At 41.6% G+C, this 17,754-nt stretch overlaps 1 protein-coding gene across 5 annotated transcripts in view; it reads right to left on the bottom strand.

The window, feature by feature from the left end:
- STAU1 (staufen double-stranded RNA binding protein 1) overlaps nucleotides 1-10,637 on the bottom strand; it is a 49,468-nt gene extending 38,831 nt beyond the window's left edge. For 4 of the 5 annotated variants that reach the window (XM_053926323.2, XM_053926324.2, XM_053926326.2 and 1 more), the window contains exons 1-2: nucleotides 10,397-10,534; nucleotides 870-940 (exon numbers count right to left, since the gene is read on the bottom strand). The gene's annotated coding sequence lies outside the window, so the exon portion shown is untranslated. Of the gene's footprint in view, nucleotides 1-869; nucleotides 941-10,396 lie in introns of all 5 variants that reach the window. The other variant, XM_053926327.2, reaches the window with a different exon arrangement.
- Nucleotides 10,638-17,754: the final 7,117 nt, after the last annotated feature.

Below are 17,754 nucleotides of genomic sequence, written 5' to 3'. Positions count from 1 at the left end.
TCAGATATACCCCCAAATCAGAAAGCAATTATATGTACAGTTCCTGGCAATCCACTGCCCAGTGCCTCAGTTTCCCCAAATCACTTTGTAACAAGATGTCTGACAAAGCTTCAGTCCTACCAATCTGAGAGCTAAGACCCTCAAAGAATCCTAAGGCTTGGTAAGTTATTCAGTTCTTTCAAAGAAAAAGCATTATACAAATTCAATGTGATGAGTGTAAATCCATTCACTGGGCTTTGTACAACTTGTCTAATTTCCTTTATGCTTCAATTTCCTCCTTCCAAAGAAAGCTGGGTTAACTTGTCTACTAATTACCACCTCAGAGATATGATAATGTGCTCTCAGCTCTTAGAGGGAAAGTGCTAAAAAGGACTGTAAAATCTTAGGAAGACTCTTACAAAGCTTTTTGGTCTAGATGATCACAAGCAGCCACTCGTAAGTGGACCTTGATTCCTAACCCTATCTCACAACAGTACACAACGCTGAATTAGTTCTACAGGTTTGAAAACCAAGTTTAATGTAAACAATCTGAGAAATCAAAGAAAAACTACAGAAGTTTCTATAACCATGACGCTTACTGACGTAGTGACATTAACGACAACTTCAGTGGTCAATTTTCACATCTCTACACTCAAAGTACATGGCAGTGCTGGCCAGCAGGTTTTACATTCTTGCCGACAATTTTCCCTGCACGTAATTACTTTCTAATTAAACCTCAGGAGTAAAAAGAAATTCAACTGCATAAAATCTCTTCTGTTTCTCTAATATTACAGCCAGAAGTAAGTCATTTTCCACACTAGTCACTGAAGAATTTAAAAATATTATGGACTATCAACAGGCCTGAAATTATAGAGCCAAATTATGTGTACCTTAAAAAGAGGTGCTCCAGGAACAATGCTGTTTTGGTTCAGATCTGAGTGGTTATGTGGTTAGAAAACTCCTGGAAAATAAGAAATAATAATTTACTAGAGGAGATCTTTTTCTGAAAATGAAGATATATATTGTTAAAGTTTGAGGGAAACCTAAAATTTACAAGCAGAGAACCTTCCGAAAATACGATGTCATGGCTCGAAGCAGCACACTGGAGAGCCTACAAAAGGCGCAACTGCAGAGACAGGAACAGAAGAGACAGCAGACACTTCCTTTTCAGTTACTTCCCGGTGAGAGAGCTGGGAACCTAAGATTTATTTTTTAAAAAAGGAACTGGACATCATGTACTGACCAATCACACAAACCTGATTTTTAAACTTTTAACTACTGGCTAAATGTTTTATTTATAAATGTCCTTACCATGCGCTTGCTGATGCAAATACAATTATACAGGATTTTACAAAATGGCGCTTTGCACATAAATATTCTTACATCAAATTGCAAAATACGAAAAAGCACATTACCTCTCGTAAATCCAAATCATAAGCCTTCTTTAGAAATGGATTTCAAGTGATATGAGAGTTTAATTCTCAAGTTCTCAGGTCTACTTGAGGTTCCCCCCTTTTTAAATAGTAGTCAGTAGCAAATAGAATAATTCCTTATCTTGGGACACTTTTTGCATTTTTACAACATAATTGTACTCATTTCAATTTTTCACTGCCACTGCAACTTAATAAACAATAAAAAGCAGCTGTTTGCTGTCCAAATGATTTTAGAAATAAAGTTAGGTGCTCTAATCTGCTTTGCAGTATTTTACCAGCTCAAGCTCTTTTTGTAAACAGTGTACAATACTAACAATTTTCCAATCTAGAACCCTTTGTTCCATGATCTGACCCACTCAAAAGACCAGCATGAGTGAAAACTGAAAAGGCCTCCGAGCAGCCCACACAGATGTCTAGACCACCCACCTAACAGACCCCATGCCTTTTACCAATGGGGCTTTCCTCAATTCAAACCCATCTATGCTGAACAATTATGGTACATTTTGGGGGTCTAGGTTTCTAGCCCAAAACGAAAACTAGATTGGAAACAAATGGAGTGCTAAAGTTGGACATAATGAAAATGTTAAGAAACAAGCACCAACAATTCAAATCAAAGTATAAAAGAGGAGTGGGGAGAAGTATTGGTCTGCAAACATTTGGATTTCAAACATCTATGCACAAGTGATAGCTGAGATTCATATGCACATTTACACTTCCTTCAGTAAACATTTTTTGAAATTCTCCAGCCATTTTTAAATGATAATCCAAAGCCATGATTACTTATATATACACACACACACATACACGTGTGTATGTGTGTGCGTACAGCACTGCCTCCAAACCACAGCAGAGAGGACAGACTGTGAATTAAGCCCAATTCCCTTTCTTTCCCACTCAAGAAAGCATACCCTAATCCAAGAGAGTGGATTAAATTCATTGCTTTATTCCTTCAATAAATAATTACTGAACACCTACTATTTGCAGGCACTGTTCTAGACACTGGGGAGAGAGGAGCACACAAATAAGATGTAATCTCTGTCCCCACGGACTTCACATTTGTAGAGAAATAACCTTGAACCAACACAAATTTAAATAAATAATTCACGGTGGCATTTTAATTAGCAGTAACAAATCATTTATAATACACATCACTTCCTAACTACAAAAGACGCAAGGGACCATAAAAGAGCTCTTGGCTGCAAAATGATGATTTAGAATAAGGGCAAACCAGTTAGCACATAGTTGTTTGGGTAGATGGCCAAAGCTGTTGACTGGAGATTTGAGTTTGGGTCCCAAACTCAAAGCATCAGCTCAGGTGAGTAACCCTGACCAAGTTACTCTTGTGGACCTCAACCTTTTAATGTTATTAATTGGGGTTACCACCACCAATTTCATGATTAATAAAACAATAGCCATATGGTTCTTGAGTGAACTGACTGGTAATGTAAATAAAATACTTGTAAACTATGACAGGCCATACACCGAAGTTAACTTTTAAACATCACTTTCTTAGGATATACGGTAACTGATATTATAAAATGACATTAATAAATCACATTCAAAACATACTATTTAAGAAAGAAGAAATGTAGCAAATTTTAAAGAACCTCATAACCCTCAAAAGAATTTTTTTTACTTTATTCTTTTTTATGTTTGGGCTTAAATTGATACATTCTCATTTAACAGGGAAATTACCTAGAAGTAGTACCTAGAAGGAGTCTCACTCTAACTGTTCCAAACTGTAAAGGTTCACTCTTTTACAAACCAGAAGGAAACTTATTTACCTAACTACATTTGACTGTCATCTAGGTAAAAGGGTCATGGAGCCTTATTAAGCAGGTTGGTTAAATTGTGCAACAAAGAACATAATCAGACTTATCATTAAATATAAGTTATCTTCTTTCTGACAGAGGAAAGGATGGCCTAGTATTTTGTACAAAATCACAACAGCATCAGCAGACAACGGCCCTATTTGTATCAGGGTAGAATCTGCAAGAGTAGAAAATTCATGCCTCAGTTAATTTTAACCTATAAAAAGCATGAACTTCAAAAAGGATAAATGTGAGAGAATCAGACAAAATCTAGTTAGATCATAAAGCTCATGCCTGAGTGGAGCCAATATAGTAACAATTTAAGAAGCATTATCTGCTCACTTCAACCCCAGAAAAGACATTTCCAACACCGCTTCATAATTAACGAGAACATGTATGTCATTACAGACTACACAGTTGCCTCAGTTAACATTAAACACAGAATGGAAACTCATACACCATCTCACTAAAACCCAAAATCCAAAGGCAGATTTAATTTCATTGACCTAGCGGCCTCTAAAGGCTAGCCGTAAGAGACGAGTACTGCCTGGGTGGACAAGCACAGAGGCTTCCTATTCAGAAGACCATTGATTCAAAGAAATTTAAAAAAATTATTCAGGAGGCAGTTCAACACCAAACAGAATGTTATACTAAATATACCTAATACCATTAGCCAGGAAATGGATGTTAGCAATGGCTGGGAAGCAAAGGGCAACAACTACCTAACCCTAAAATTAACCTAGAAGCTCAATTAACTCACTTTTAATTGAGCAGAGTATCACAATTCTAAAGAGACTAATTTTCTTAGCAACAACCTTGGGTATAGCTAATAAATAATTTTTACAAACTTCATGAAGGATTATAGCAATAATTTAGGAGAGAGCCTCCTTCAACATAGAAGTTACTGAAATATCCTCCTCTCCATTTACTTCCAAGTATTCCCCCAAACCTTTGCATCAACTTACAAGTTTTAGTTTCACTTGACTGCAGCAATCTATCTCAACAAACAAAAATAAACTGTAAATCTCCAAACTATTTCAAGGAAATGACAAATAGGTTTCATTTTAAAAACTGAGTATTACTAAACCAGACTCTCCCCGACCTCTAAATCGGCCTAAAGTCCTCGTGAATAAAATCCACCCTATCTGCAGTGGGCGGGAGAGTGGGGGAGTAAGTCATCCTAAACAAACAGCACCTGGGCCTATTTGGAGACTAAAGTGTGGCCCAGTGGAAAGAGTTTAGGAGCCTACTCCACTTACTTGGCCTCCCAGACAGACCTCAGGATCCTCAGCAATCATGGCCCTTCCTTTGCAACGACCTTTGCAAGTATCGGAACACAACAGAACCTACATAATTTTATTAACCAATGTCATCCCAATAAATTCTATTTAGAAAAAGAAATACAACATAGAGTGTCTCCTTAAACTCTTGACTCAATGAAGAGCAGCTTTTATATTATAAAATTTAATCTGACCTTTCAGATTCCTTTCCTGCATCAAATAACCCTCACCCAGTAATCCTAACCTGGCACATGGTAAGAAAGAGCTCGACAAATAGTAGCAAATATTATTATCCAGCAAATTCACTAATCCTGTGCACAGTCACATAAACATCTATAAATATAAACTTATAACTACACACCACTCGTTAAAAAAGTACTTCAAACGGGAAGAGAGAACATGCTGACTAAAATCAACCTACTCACTGAGCAACCAGTTCCAAAGCTACATCGGAGAGACAATCCAATTTAGGGAAAAGACACTAGGGCACTTAAAGAGATTTTCCTAGATTCTGTAGTCCGGTTAGCCACCAAAACAACAACACAAAACCCTTTAGAACAGTCATGACCTCTGTATCATGTTACAATAAAAATGATCTGTTTTGCTTCCATTATTGCTACAAACTCACAAAATCATTACACTTCTCTCCCAAATCAGACTCCAGGTTAAACAGAGTCAGATGAGAGACAGATGTAATATTTAGAATGTAATATTCCTACTTTTGCTTTCAGTGAGTATATTTTGAGGGAGCACCCTGAATATACTCCTTTAACAAATAAATGAAAGTGTGTAATTCCAGAAAACATAAATAAGTGTGCAGAGAATTTGCTTCTACCTCCACTTTTCCGGTGATATAAATCACTTTTATTGTACATCAACCTTATTCACTACCACGGGAATGTAACTATTTTAAAATATGTAATTTGCAATAACTTTACAATTTTACTATTTTTAAAATAACAATTTTCTCTGGTAAATTTTTTTAGTTCAGAGCATTAATTTGTGGGCAAAACAGAACATCCAAGCCATCATCTGGTGGCATTTAAAATCACCATAGCTATGTATTTTAACACTAATTTCTCCTTAGTAGGTGAGAACACAGGATTTAGCCAACATTATTCAAGCTTTGTAATACTTGATTTATCGATAAACACACCTTGGTGCAAAAATTTATTAGACAATTTCCTTTAAAAAGCAAAGAGTTCCAGAGTCAAAGCAAAATTGAAAGTATCAACAAAGCTTTTAAAGATCTAGGAATACCTTATAGAGCTGTCTCAATTTAAAATTAACTGTGTTAGATATGCATGCGGAAGTATTTAATGACCTAATGTTGCAATTTAGCTTGAAACGTATCAAAAAATGAAAGAGATGAACAGATGGAATAGACGTGATAAAGCTCGTGTAGTAAAATGTTAATGGCAGAGTGTAGGTGATACAGAGGTGACATTAAAATCCTTTAAATTGTTATACATTTGAAAATTTTTATAATAAAACGTTTGGTAAAAATAACCAAAGCAACCGTGTCTTCTCATAGTTCAATTTCTAACTTGTAAATTGTATTTTCGGGACTAGCATACATGCTATAGTCTTGACTTTGATAAAGTTTTATTTAAGGAAGAGCTCAGGTAGGAAATTACACCAGAAGCATATTAACCCTAAAGGTCTCCATCACCAGAAGTTAATTTAAAACAACCAGTCATAGGTATAGTAAAAACCAAAATGTCATTAAATTTTCTAAAAACTTCTGAAGGCTCCAAAATCCCATGAGAGAAAGAAAGCAATGCTAAAAGTTCTCATTTGAGGGGAAGAGTTTACATTTCCCCAAATTGAGCAGTTCTGTGTCAGTAAGTTGGACAACAAATAAGATGATCCAGTTTGGAAGTTCACAAAAGCAAGGTCCCGGCCCTGGCCAAGTAGCGCAGTTGTAGTGCATCAAACCCAATGCGCCAAGGTTGTGGGTTCAATCCCCGGTCAGGGCACACACAGAAATCAACAAATGAATGCACAAATAATAAGTGAAACAACAAATCAATGTTTCTCTCCTTTCTCCTCTCTCTCTAAAATCAATAAATAAAAAACAGTAAAAATAAAAACAAGGTCCCGTGACATCCCACAAAAAAAAAAACCTTTTTCATGAAAGTTTCATCTTTATACAGGTAAATGTCACTCTCACTCCATTCTGTAAAAGGGCATCAAAGGAAGTTGCCGTGCAAGCTGAGCCCCACTCTGTGCCTCCTATCTTAAGTTCTTCTTCATTGTTTTATGGGGAGAGCCTCTGGATGCAGCAGCACACGACAGTGCCATGTTTAATGATTACACCCAGAATAATGTTGACGACTGGACTTCAGAATTGGAGGAGGGGAGGGGATTCTATGAGTCATGCACATTTCTGAACTTAAGATAACCTGTATGTATGAGTTTTCTGGATGAATTTCAAAAGAGAACAATTTAGCCTGAACAAATTGTACGGTCTTTAGGGTTACAATTCCAAAAACGTAAAAGTTTTACTTGAAGCCTACTGGGAAGCACTAAGCATTTTTTTATTGTTCAATTACAGTTGTCCCCATTTTAGCACAACCTCATTTTAATAAAAGATTTATTTACTTATTTTTAGAGAGAGGGGAACACAGGGAGAACGAGATGGAGAGAAACATCAATGTGCAAGAGATACATCAATCAGTTGCCTCTCACACACCCCCAAATGGGGAACTGGCCCGAAATCTAGGCATGTGCCCTGACAGGGAATCAAACCAGTGACCTTCCAGTTCACAGGTCGACACTCAATCCACTGAGCCACACCAGGCAGGGCTAGCTCTAAGCATTTTTTTTAAATAAAATACATTTTGTGTCCTTTCTTAGACACCAAATTGGTTTTCTTTCCCTAAGTTAATTTTAAGATATATGGATAACCTTCCCCATCTCTTAGGTGGCAATAACTGAAACGTAACACACGTTTTCACTATACCCGATCAAGCGCAAAATAAACCTACACAACTGAAACAACAATGTGACAGGTCTAAAGGCTGGAAACTGTTCGTGACCAGAAATGTGAAAATTAAGTAATAACGACAAACAATATTCCTGTCAACTTCCATTCGAGGAGAGAGAAGAAAACATGAACATCTATGCTATGAATTCATACTTACTAAATTTGTTTGTGAATACAGCAGACAGGGAGATGGCGGTCTTTGGAAAATAATTCTACAAGAGTTTTGAAATCAAATGTCCTTTGTTTAATTCTTTTTAAGAAAAGATTTTATTTATTTATTTTTAGAGAGAGGGGAAGGGAGAGAAAAAGACAGAGAGACATCAATTGGTTGCCTCTCAAACGCCCCCAACCAAGAACCTGGCCTGCAACCCAGGCATGTGCTCTGACCAGGAGGAGAACCAGTGACCTTACTGTTTATGGACGTCGCACAACCAACTGAGCCATGCTGGTCAGGGCTCCTTTGCTTAATTCTTAACCTAAGGTGATAGCGGCATATTTACATGGGAACTATACAGAAACTTTGAAAGTTATTATGAATATTAACTGCTGTTTAACTCTGACACAGTTATTCTCCATTAAAAGTGGTTTAATAGCTAGGTCTCTCCACCAAAATAGGATTAGGGATGTCTGTATTTCTGAATGCTTTTCAACTATAGTCACTAATAGCTGAAGAATTGTTGCCTTTGTACACAAAGAAGCAAGCGAGTATTTTTTTATATGACTTTGAAGGGGGTAAGCACTGAATCAAGAGCTAATTTGGCTGCACATTTTCCCTGCTGTATAGTGATCATGTATAAGGATGAGAAGCCCAACAATCAAAATGAGAACTGTGACTCTACTAAAAAGTAAATTTGGTGGCAAATTAAGAGTCTGGGGCAATCTGGTAAAATTGTGTGTTTAGGATTTGTTTCAAAATAACCCAGTCTGGGGGAGGGGTACTACATGAAACAAGACTGACCCTGGCTATAAGATGACAATTGTCAAAGCTGAGTGACCAATAAATACATGGGGATTCTCTATACTACTCAGCTTTTGCATGATTTCCATAATAGTTTTTTTCTTTAAATTAGGTTACCTACTGCAATATTAAAACATTTCCCAAAGATTACAATTTTTTATTATGCCTTCTGTTGCTTGTAAAGTTGTTTGCTTGGGTGTTTTTAAAGAGTCATCCAAACAAAGACTTTAAACTAGAAATGATGGCAAGATCGTGTGTCAGAAAATTCTAACTAAACGTCAAAAACAGGGAGGCCACTTTGCATTATGTGTGTTATTGAGATGGGTGTATATCAAAACAGTTTGGGAAAATTTACCTAAAATAATCCAAAATACAGGAGACTCATTCAACAGAACACATACTTCTCAATCTTTTGTAAATTTGAACCTCCGTGAGTTGCACGTCCCTAATGAAGGGTCCACCTAAACAACTAAGTACAGAATTGAAAGAAACGCAGTATCCTTCAAGTTGCTGCTTTATAAATCCCACCTGTCACCAGGATGACTGAAACTGCTCCCTCAACAACCCGACTGTATTTTTAGTTTTTACTTCAACAAGCAGCAATGTAATTTACACTGGGTAAGCACACCGATTCTTGAAAGCCCAAAATCAACCAAAAAAAATCTAGTTTAACTCTCTTTCCACCATCCATCACCCTCTAAACAATTACAGCTACAAGCAGAAGGGAAGAGTGACCTCAAAAACGTCCCCACAACTAGAGAACAGGGGCAGAACAGACTGAAGCACACGTCTTCACCGGAACAGAAGAAAACTTCCACATAAGCAATACTGCGACACGGAGGTGGGGCAAAGGCTTAAAAGGAAAGTCGGCCAACAAGGAGGAGGGAATAAAAGAACAGCTGCAGTGAAAAAAAAAAAAAAGTTAGAAGTTAAAGATGTAGCGCAAGAAAGGACAGACATTTTCCAGCTTCGTACACCCCCCTCCAGAGCCCGACAAACAGCAAGCGCTCCAAAAAGGTTTGCTGAACGCAAGCAAAGCTTCTGCCAGTAACTTTCCCAGGAATGGACTGACAACAAGAAGCCGGATGACGGCAGGAAAAGAGTGAGCTGGTGAAAATCTTGCGGTTGGCTCAGCAGAGGTGGAAATAACAGCATCTTTTACAGACAGCCTACTTACAGTGTCCCAATTAAACGTACACCCCTTTCAGATATTAACCACCCAAAACAATAAACCGGATCTGGAAGCGAGAACGCTGAACATTTCGGCCGCCAAGGAAACGCAACGGGGAGGTTAAGTCAACTTCTGTCCACTCTACCCACTAAGTTATAGCTTAATATCACGCTAATAAATTATGCAGACGGTTTAATGGGACACGCTGTGGGTCTGGCACTTTGATAAGCGCTTTGCACGCCCCAATTCACCGAACCTTAACAGCCTTAAGAGGCAGGGAAGGCATTAGCCCGTTTTCCCAAACAAGACACAAAGAGTTTAAGTGACTTGCCCAAAGAGGCACAGCTGGGATTTGTACCCGCCTTGGGCACCTGGGCGTACACCGAACTACTATGCTACAGACACCGCAGGGGACATTTAGGTGCTGCGGACCTCAAGAACTTGGAGCGCAGACCCTCTGGCCCCGCCACGGGAACTGCTTCGGCACCCCCGCGCGCAAGCAGGAATGAGTAAAGGCGGCGTGGCACCTGTTTCTGGCCCCAACAAGGAGCGGAGGAACTGGAAGCGACCAGGGTCCAGGCCGCGGGGCGCCCCGACGCGGGGGGCGCGGGAGAACCCACCTCCTCCGGGGAGGCCCCGCGGGCGGAGAGAAGGCCCGCGGAAGGAGGCCGGGTGCGCGGTCCCGCCGAGGCCTAGTCCCTCACTCACCGCCCACCTCCCCGCGGCCGCGGCGCCCGCCGCGCGGGCTCCGTCAGGCCCGGCCCGGTCGCCTCACCTGGCTGCTGCCCGGAACTCGTCCCTTGACCGGCGGTCCTGGGCGGCGGCGGCGAGGAGGAGAAGAAGGAAGGAAGAAGGGAAAGAAGGAAGGGACGGCTGGAGGGAAGAGGCGGAGTGGCCGCGAAAGAGGCGGGCGCCGCCCGGCTGGGGGTCAGAGGAAGGGGTAGGTGAACCAGACACCGCCGCCGCGGGCGCAAACGCTGAAGAGCCGCTCCGGCGCCCGCAGCCCGGCAGGAAGTGACGGGGGAGGGGCCTGTGCCCGCCCGAGGGGCCTGTGCCCGCCCCCAGTCCCCCCCCGCCTCCCTTCTCGGCCCCACCCCCCGCCTGCAAGCCGGACCACAAGTTCCGGCGGGCGCTGCGGCGGCAAATATGCTCGCAAGGCACGCCGGGAGCCTAGCGGGCTGGGGCCTGGTCCCGCTTGAGCCGCCTAGTCCCGCCCTGGGGCCTGCTGGGAGTTGTAGTTCAGCCAGGAGACGTGGGCAGCCCTGGAGGAGCGGGGCAGGGCTTTCCTTCTTTCCTCACCCCTGTTTGTTCTTCCGGTTTTCCTCTCCGTGCTTTTTCTTCCCTACCTCGGTTCCACCTTTTTCTCTTTCCCTCAATTCCTGTTTTCGTAAATGTTTATTAAACACCTCCCGTGTGTGCACAGAGCTGAGAATGTGGTGGTAAAGAGACAGACAAAAATCCCTGCCCTCATGGAGCTTCCGTTCTAGCGGGGGTAAAACACAAAAATAAAATCAGTAACGTTTATAGTGAGTTAAAAAGGCAAGAAGCGCCAGATTACTATTCCTTTCACACAGCTCTTGATAAACTAAGTGTATTTTAGCAGCCATCTTCTATGGCATGTTGGAGTTTGGGGACCGGGAGTCTGTGACCTCTAGAATCACACCCCGAAGAATAACGCAGCTTTGCGAGAGGCCCAGGAAACTAAGTGAAGGAACCGCCGACTTCCAGACCTCCTCTCGCTTGCTTCCCCACTTTTTTTTTTTTTTTAGATTTTATTTATTTTTATTTTTAGAGAGCGGGGAAGGGAGGAAGAAAGAGAGGGAGAGAAACATGTGTGACCAGCTGTGTCTCACACGCCCCCAACCGGGTACCTGGCCCACAACCCAGACATGTGCCCCTCGGGGAACCGAACCAGTGAACCTTCAGCTTGCAAGAGAACGCCCAACCCACTGAGCCACACCAGCTGACCCACTATTGGAAATGTTTATTTTCTCTCTTTCTGCCTCTCTCTGAATCCAACTGTTGCTCTTTCTTTCCAAGGCAATATAGTTTAATTTGTACAAGTTCGTAATATGAGGTGCTGTGACTGGAGGGGCCTCTCCAAACAATGCTTTGGGACCTTGTCTCAGCCACAGAGGACTCTCTTCATTTCCGGGGACTCCTTAATTTGCTTCTTGTAAATTCATTGCAACTGAATCTTGGGACACCTAAAACGGTCGCAGGACTTTCACTGTCCTTCAGCGCCCACCCAAGACAGTACTAAACAACATTTAGGTATCATCCAGCCTTCTGCTGAAGGCAAATTTCTTTTCTTTCTAACTTCCAAGCTGGCTGATCCCACAGCTCACCTTAGTGAAGAAACAAACACGGAGGTGTTCCCCTAAACTCAAAGCTGGGGTCCCTGCACAATCGTACTCTTTCTTCAAAGGTGTAAAGATAGAAGGTGGTGTTCTGACCCATTTTACTATCGTCCATGAGGACTCAGGTGATGAGCCTTTGACTTCCAGTCTTAACTTCCTTCCCTTATTCCATACATTGAGGGGGAGAGCACTCTATTTATTTTTTTCAAGTCCAGACTTTGGATTTCATTCTATGACTTGGCCTTCGGTACAGTTGGGCCTGTGTTTCCCCCTTAGTTAAATGGGAACAATGATTTCCTATCTTACCCAGAAATCGTAAGAATTAGTAGAGCTTGATACCCTGTCTCATCTTCCCCTTCTGAAAAATGGTAGGACTCTCCTTGGTGTTGGGATGCCCTAAGTGGGATGCTCTGGGCGGCCCAGGCTACTATCTGCTACTGTTAGTGACCGATCACCTGTCGTTCCAGGGCCAGGCATCCTCCCGGCACTCTGTTCCCCTCCTTACCCCCACCACTGGTCTTCTTAACGGTCCCCATAGTTTCGCCTTTTCCAAGACGTCATATACATAGTTGGACGGAGGCAGGATAGTCTTTTAAGATTGGCTTCTCCCACTTAGTAATATGCATTGAGGCTTCCTCCATGTCTTTCCATGGCTCTATAGCTCATTTCTTTTCCTATTTTTAATAGATACATTAATTTTTAGATAAAAATCAACTTCTCGCAGGGCTTTTATGAGATTTGCATGTTCCCATTCCTTGTTACAAATACATATAATTTTTCCTCTGGGAAGGAATACACAGGATAACTATAACTTACTTAATAGTCACAGTGTCTTACTTTTGTCTTCTTCCTAAAGAAAAATAAATACTTCTTTTATTATTTGGCAAGAGTCAAGAAATCTTTATGCCCACGGAAAAGAATATGACTGGTAGTCTGTATGTACAATAGAGAAAAACAAATCTCAGTGACCCACTTCTGAGCCCCAGCCAGACCCACGGCTAAACTATGCCTCTAACTACTATTCCTTAGTTATACAAAGTGAGAGTTCAGAGCCATTTTAAAAAACAAGAAGTATTAAATCTTCAGATTGTTGTTTTTCTTTCCTCTCTTTTTCTTCTGTGTTTTTAGTTTTAATTAGTTGCTACCACTCTAACAGTTACCTAATAATCTGAGTTTGTAACATCTCTTTAAAAATGAGGCAGCCCTGACTGGTGTGGCTCAGTGGGCTGGGCACCACGAATAAAAAGGTCGCCTGTTCAATTCCTGGTCAGGGCACGTGCCTGGGTTGCAGGCCAGGTCCCTGGTTGGGGGCGTGTGAGGGGCAGCCCATCGATGCTTCTCTTGCCCATCGATGCTTCTCTCCCTCTCTTTCTCCCTCCCTTCCCCTCTCTCTAAAAATAAACAAATAAAGTCTTTGAAAAAATAAATAAAAGTGAGGCAGATTTAGCTGCACAGAGCCTGTGAGTGGTAGTTGCTCCCTGGAGATGGACATTCTTTTCGTTTCACCACAGTCCCCACTCTGCCCACATCTCTCATTTACGTTACTTTCCTGTTTGTTGACAGGCAAGTTTGCAATGCCTGGTCTACTGCATAACTGCGTGGGCCGAAGGCTGGTCTATGGAGTTGAAAACTTGTCAGAAAGACAGAGAGCTTCCAAATGCAGTTGTGATAAATGCAGGAAGAAAAGGTACATGGTATCATGGGGGGCTTTAATAACATTCTGAAGCATGTAGCTGTAGCAAAGATGTAAAGGCTATGAAGGTGGCCCTGGCTGGTGTGGCTCAGTGGATTGAGTACCAGCCTACAAACCAAAGAGTTGCTGGTTTGATTCCCAGTCAGAGCACATACCTGGGTTGCAGGCCAGGTCCCCAGTAGGTAGGGGGCACATGAGAGGCAATCACACATTGATATTTCTCTCCCTCTCTTTCTCCTTCCCTTCCCCTCTCTCTAAAAATAAGTACATAAAACCTTTTAAAAAATAAGAAGAAAAAGATTTTGAGAGGGGCTTGGCAGTGATGTCAGTGGTGACTACTATGAAGTTGTCTCCTGTGGAGATAAGCAGAGAACTACCATCCTTAAATTCATTTATTCATTCACCATCGTTTTTGAAACATCTACTGTATGCCAGGCACTGTACTAGGCAGAGGGACCAAAAGATGAATAACAAAGTGTCCCTGCACTCGAGGGCCTGACTAACTAGAGAGGGAGGTTAGGAGGCAGAGGCATAATGTGGTGAGAGCAATGATAGAGGTTTACGGAATTCTGGGGATACTTCAAGAAAGGGCATCTCATCCTTTCCTGGGTGGGGAGAGGATGGTGGTCAGAAAACCCTTTCTGAAAGATGTAAAATGTAAAGATCTACCTGAGAAGAATTCAAATTAGAGGAGACTGACATAAGAGGACATTATTCTGGCCTGAGGTAGAAGGGAATTTAGCTTCTCTCTACTTTTTCTGGTGAGGCAGAGATGGGCCATCCAGCAAGGCCCCTTGACCATAAGCCACAAACCGATCAAAACCCAAACCGCATTGCCTCAGAGCTATTGCTAACTAGAAGTTCTGCTTTCAATTACTAAAAATAAATAAATAAATAAATAAAATATATTTTTTAAAAAAACGCTACGAAGGTGGTAACTGGGCAAAAGCGGGAAGTGTCCTAAGTAGTCCAGGCTGGACTGTGCAAACCCCTCTGGCAGGACGGCATGTGGCCCGGGCTCCAGTTACTTTTGCTATAAAACATCACTCCCAAATTTAGTGGCTTAAAGAACAGCAATCATTTTATTATCTCATATAGATGGGGGTCAGGAATTCAGAAAGAGTTTGGCTAGGTTCTTCTAACTTGAGGTCTGTAACGTAGGGCTGGACCCCTGGACAATAGAGCCCCTAGGCGCTGACTGGGTGCCTTTGAGTCTGTCCCTGTGGCCTCTGCATGGGCTACTTTGAGCTTCCTCCCAGCATGGCAGCCTCAGGGCCCTCCAGTTGTCAATCAGAATAGTTACACGAGAAGTAGCCGCAGTGGAATGGCAGCTGAAGACTTCAAGAGTGAGTATCCCAAAGAGTAAGGCAGAGCCACATTGCATTGCCTTATGTGACACAGTGTTGGACGTCACACAGAGCCCTGTCCCCTGTGATTTATTGGCTACAAATAAGACACAAGCCTGTCCAGATCCAAGGGCAGGGGAATTAGACTCTACTTTCTGATGGGGGAGCGGAAGTGGTAGGTCTGGAGCTCAGAGGAAAGGCACGGCTGGAGGCACAACATGTGAATATCATTTGGGAGGCAATTGAAGCTTTGGGTATAGCTTTTAGTGGCTATTAACACCTCACAAATGGTTTCTTTTCCACTCACAGCTCTTCGCACAACTTTGCACCCTTATACAATAATTATTCAACTGTCTGTTGCATTGGCTCTGTTTGACTGGGCGTATGTGATCAATTTCCACGGGGGCGGGCACTCACGCTATCTTAGTCACCCTGGTGTCTCTGGCCCCTATACAGGGCCTAGTACACATGAATGTCCATTAACTGCTGATGAACCGCAGCCTCTCCTATCTTTGCTGGAGCCCCTAAAAAACAAGGAACACCTGTCGGATTGATTGGTGTATGTCAAGTTCACCAATACTATGCATTGCAAGGGGAAACAAGGTTGAGAACTACTTGCTAGTCTAGATGAGTGATCCTCAAGATTATTTGAGGTAGACTGCTTCCGTAAGGCTGTTCCAGCATCTTAGGGTGACAGCAGTTACAAGATATAATGGGGAAAAAAAAAGATATAGTAAAAGATCCCACTTAAAAAGCAATTAAAAAATTCCTAGGAATAAACTTTACAGTAATGATGCACAATAACTGTGTGAAGAAAAAAATTTAAGTCTACAAAAGATGCAGAAAAAGACTTGAAGAAATAGAAACATAAGCTATGTTCTTGCCTAGCAGGACTCTGCCTCATTAAGATAGACATTTGATGAGATCACAATAAAAACACAAACAGGATTTTGTTTTGGAATTAGATGAACCATGTCTAAAATTCTTTTTTTTAATTTTATTTATCCATATAGCTTTTTATCTGTCTCTTTAGTTTACAAGTGGAAATGCAACCAGATTTATTCTAGGACATGCTTATTGATTTTAGCCCACAGGTGACAAACACCAGGCCCATGGGCCGAATCCAGCCCTCCACCTTGTTTTATCCAGCCTGGCACCTTGTTTCTACCCCGCAGCAGTGCCGAGCTCCTGGCTCCTAGTTAAGGAGTAGTTACATTTATACAGTCCTAAAATTACATTTGGCCCTTTAAAGGCAACAGTGAGGCTGATGTGGCCCCTGGTGAAAATGAGTTTGACACCCCAGTTTTGGAGAACGAGGGGAAGGGAGAGAGAAAGAGAAACATTGATGAGAGAGAAATATCACCTCTCACACACACTGGACCAGGACCAACCCTCAGCCTAGGCATGTACCCTGACTGGCAATCGGACCCATGACCTTTTAGTTTATGGGACAACACTCTAATCAACTGAGCCACATGGGCCAGGGCCATGTCTAAAATTCTTATGGAAAAGTTAACAAGAAAATATTTCTAAAAATGCCTGACCAAGTAGTAAACATACTATAAAGGCTTACTAATTAAAACTCTTAGATACAAGTGCCTAATTCCACAAATTAGTGGAAGACAAGAGAAATTCCCAGATAGACCTAAACACATGTAAGCATTTATTATTCAATAAAGCATTTCAAATTGGTGAAAATAAATGGATTTCATTCAATAAATGGTTTGAGACAACTATATAGCCTTTGTGGAATAAAAAATAAAGTTAAATCCTTACTTCATATCTTATACTTGGAAAATGCCAAATGGATCAAGGATTTAAATGGAAAGAAGGAAACTGTAAAAAGATGGAAAGAATCCCTAATTCCTTATAGTCCTGATGGCAAAGACTCTTTCAAGTCTACGCAGATTGCAACGAGTGCCCATTTGTAAGCTGGTTATTACCTGTGCAGGACAATGTAAGTACAGAAATTGAGAATAAGCTTTTGGGAAATTTTCTAGCAAAATGACATTGCCACATTTTTACTGCATTCTAACAAAAGTACCAGTCTGCAACGGATTGGAAATTTCACACCCTGGTCCTTCACTACAGGAAGTGCACTTGCAGTACTGCTCCAAGTACAGGATGAGTTGGACGTGGTCCTTGCCCTCGAGATCTCAGGTAAGGCTAGAGGGAGCCAGAGTTGACATAGGTCTATTTGAGTGAGCAAACACTGACATACAGACTTGACATACACCTGAAAATGATTCAAAAACACAGAAAGACATTCATTCCCCTGTTCATTCATCTAGTATTTACTGAACGCCTACTATGTGCCAAGCACTGTATTAAGTAAGCACTGGGGATATAGCAGTGAACAAGACAGACGAGGCCCTCACCACTTTGGAGCGCACATCCAGTACCACAGACTATAAAAAAAGTTCACCAAATAAGTAAATATAATGATCTCAAAGAGTGCTAAATGCCACGAGGAAATAAATAGGAATGAGATCGAGAGTGACTGCGAGATGGGCACTGCTGGTTTATAGGCTGCTCAGAGAAGGACTCTCCAAAGAGATGCCATCTGAGCCGAAACCTGGGGATGGGAGAGAGCCAGACATGAACTGAATGTCTGGCTCTTTTCAGCCGGTGTGCTGCAAAAATTCTCAAAACATGCAATACCTGACTAGTCAGGGGCACTGACCTCTTTTCCTTTAGATTGTCAAATTAAAAAATGACAACAGCCAACACACCA

The sequence above is a fragment of the Desmodus rotundus genome, chromosome 6, assembly GCF_022682495.2.
Source record: "Desmodus rotundus isolate HL8 chromosome 6, HLdesRot8A.1, whole genome shotgun sequence".
Lineage (NCBI taxonomy): Eukaryota > Metazoa > Chordata > Mammalia > Chiroptera > Phyllostomidae > Desmodus > Desmodus rotundus.
The sequence above is the reverse complement of the archived record's forward strand: the minus strand, read 5'-3'. Positions and strand labels throughout refer to the sequence as shown.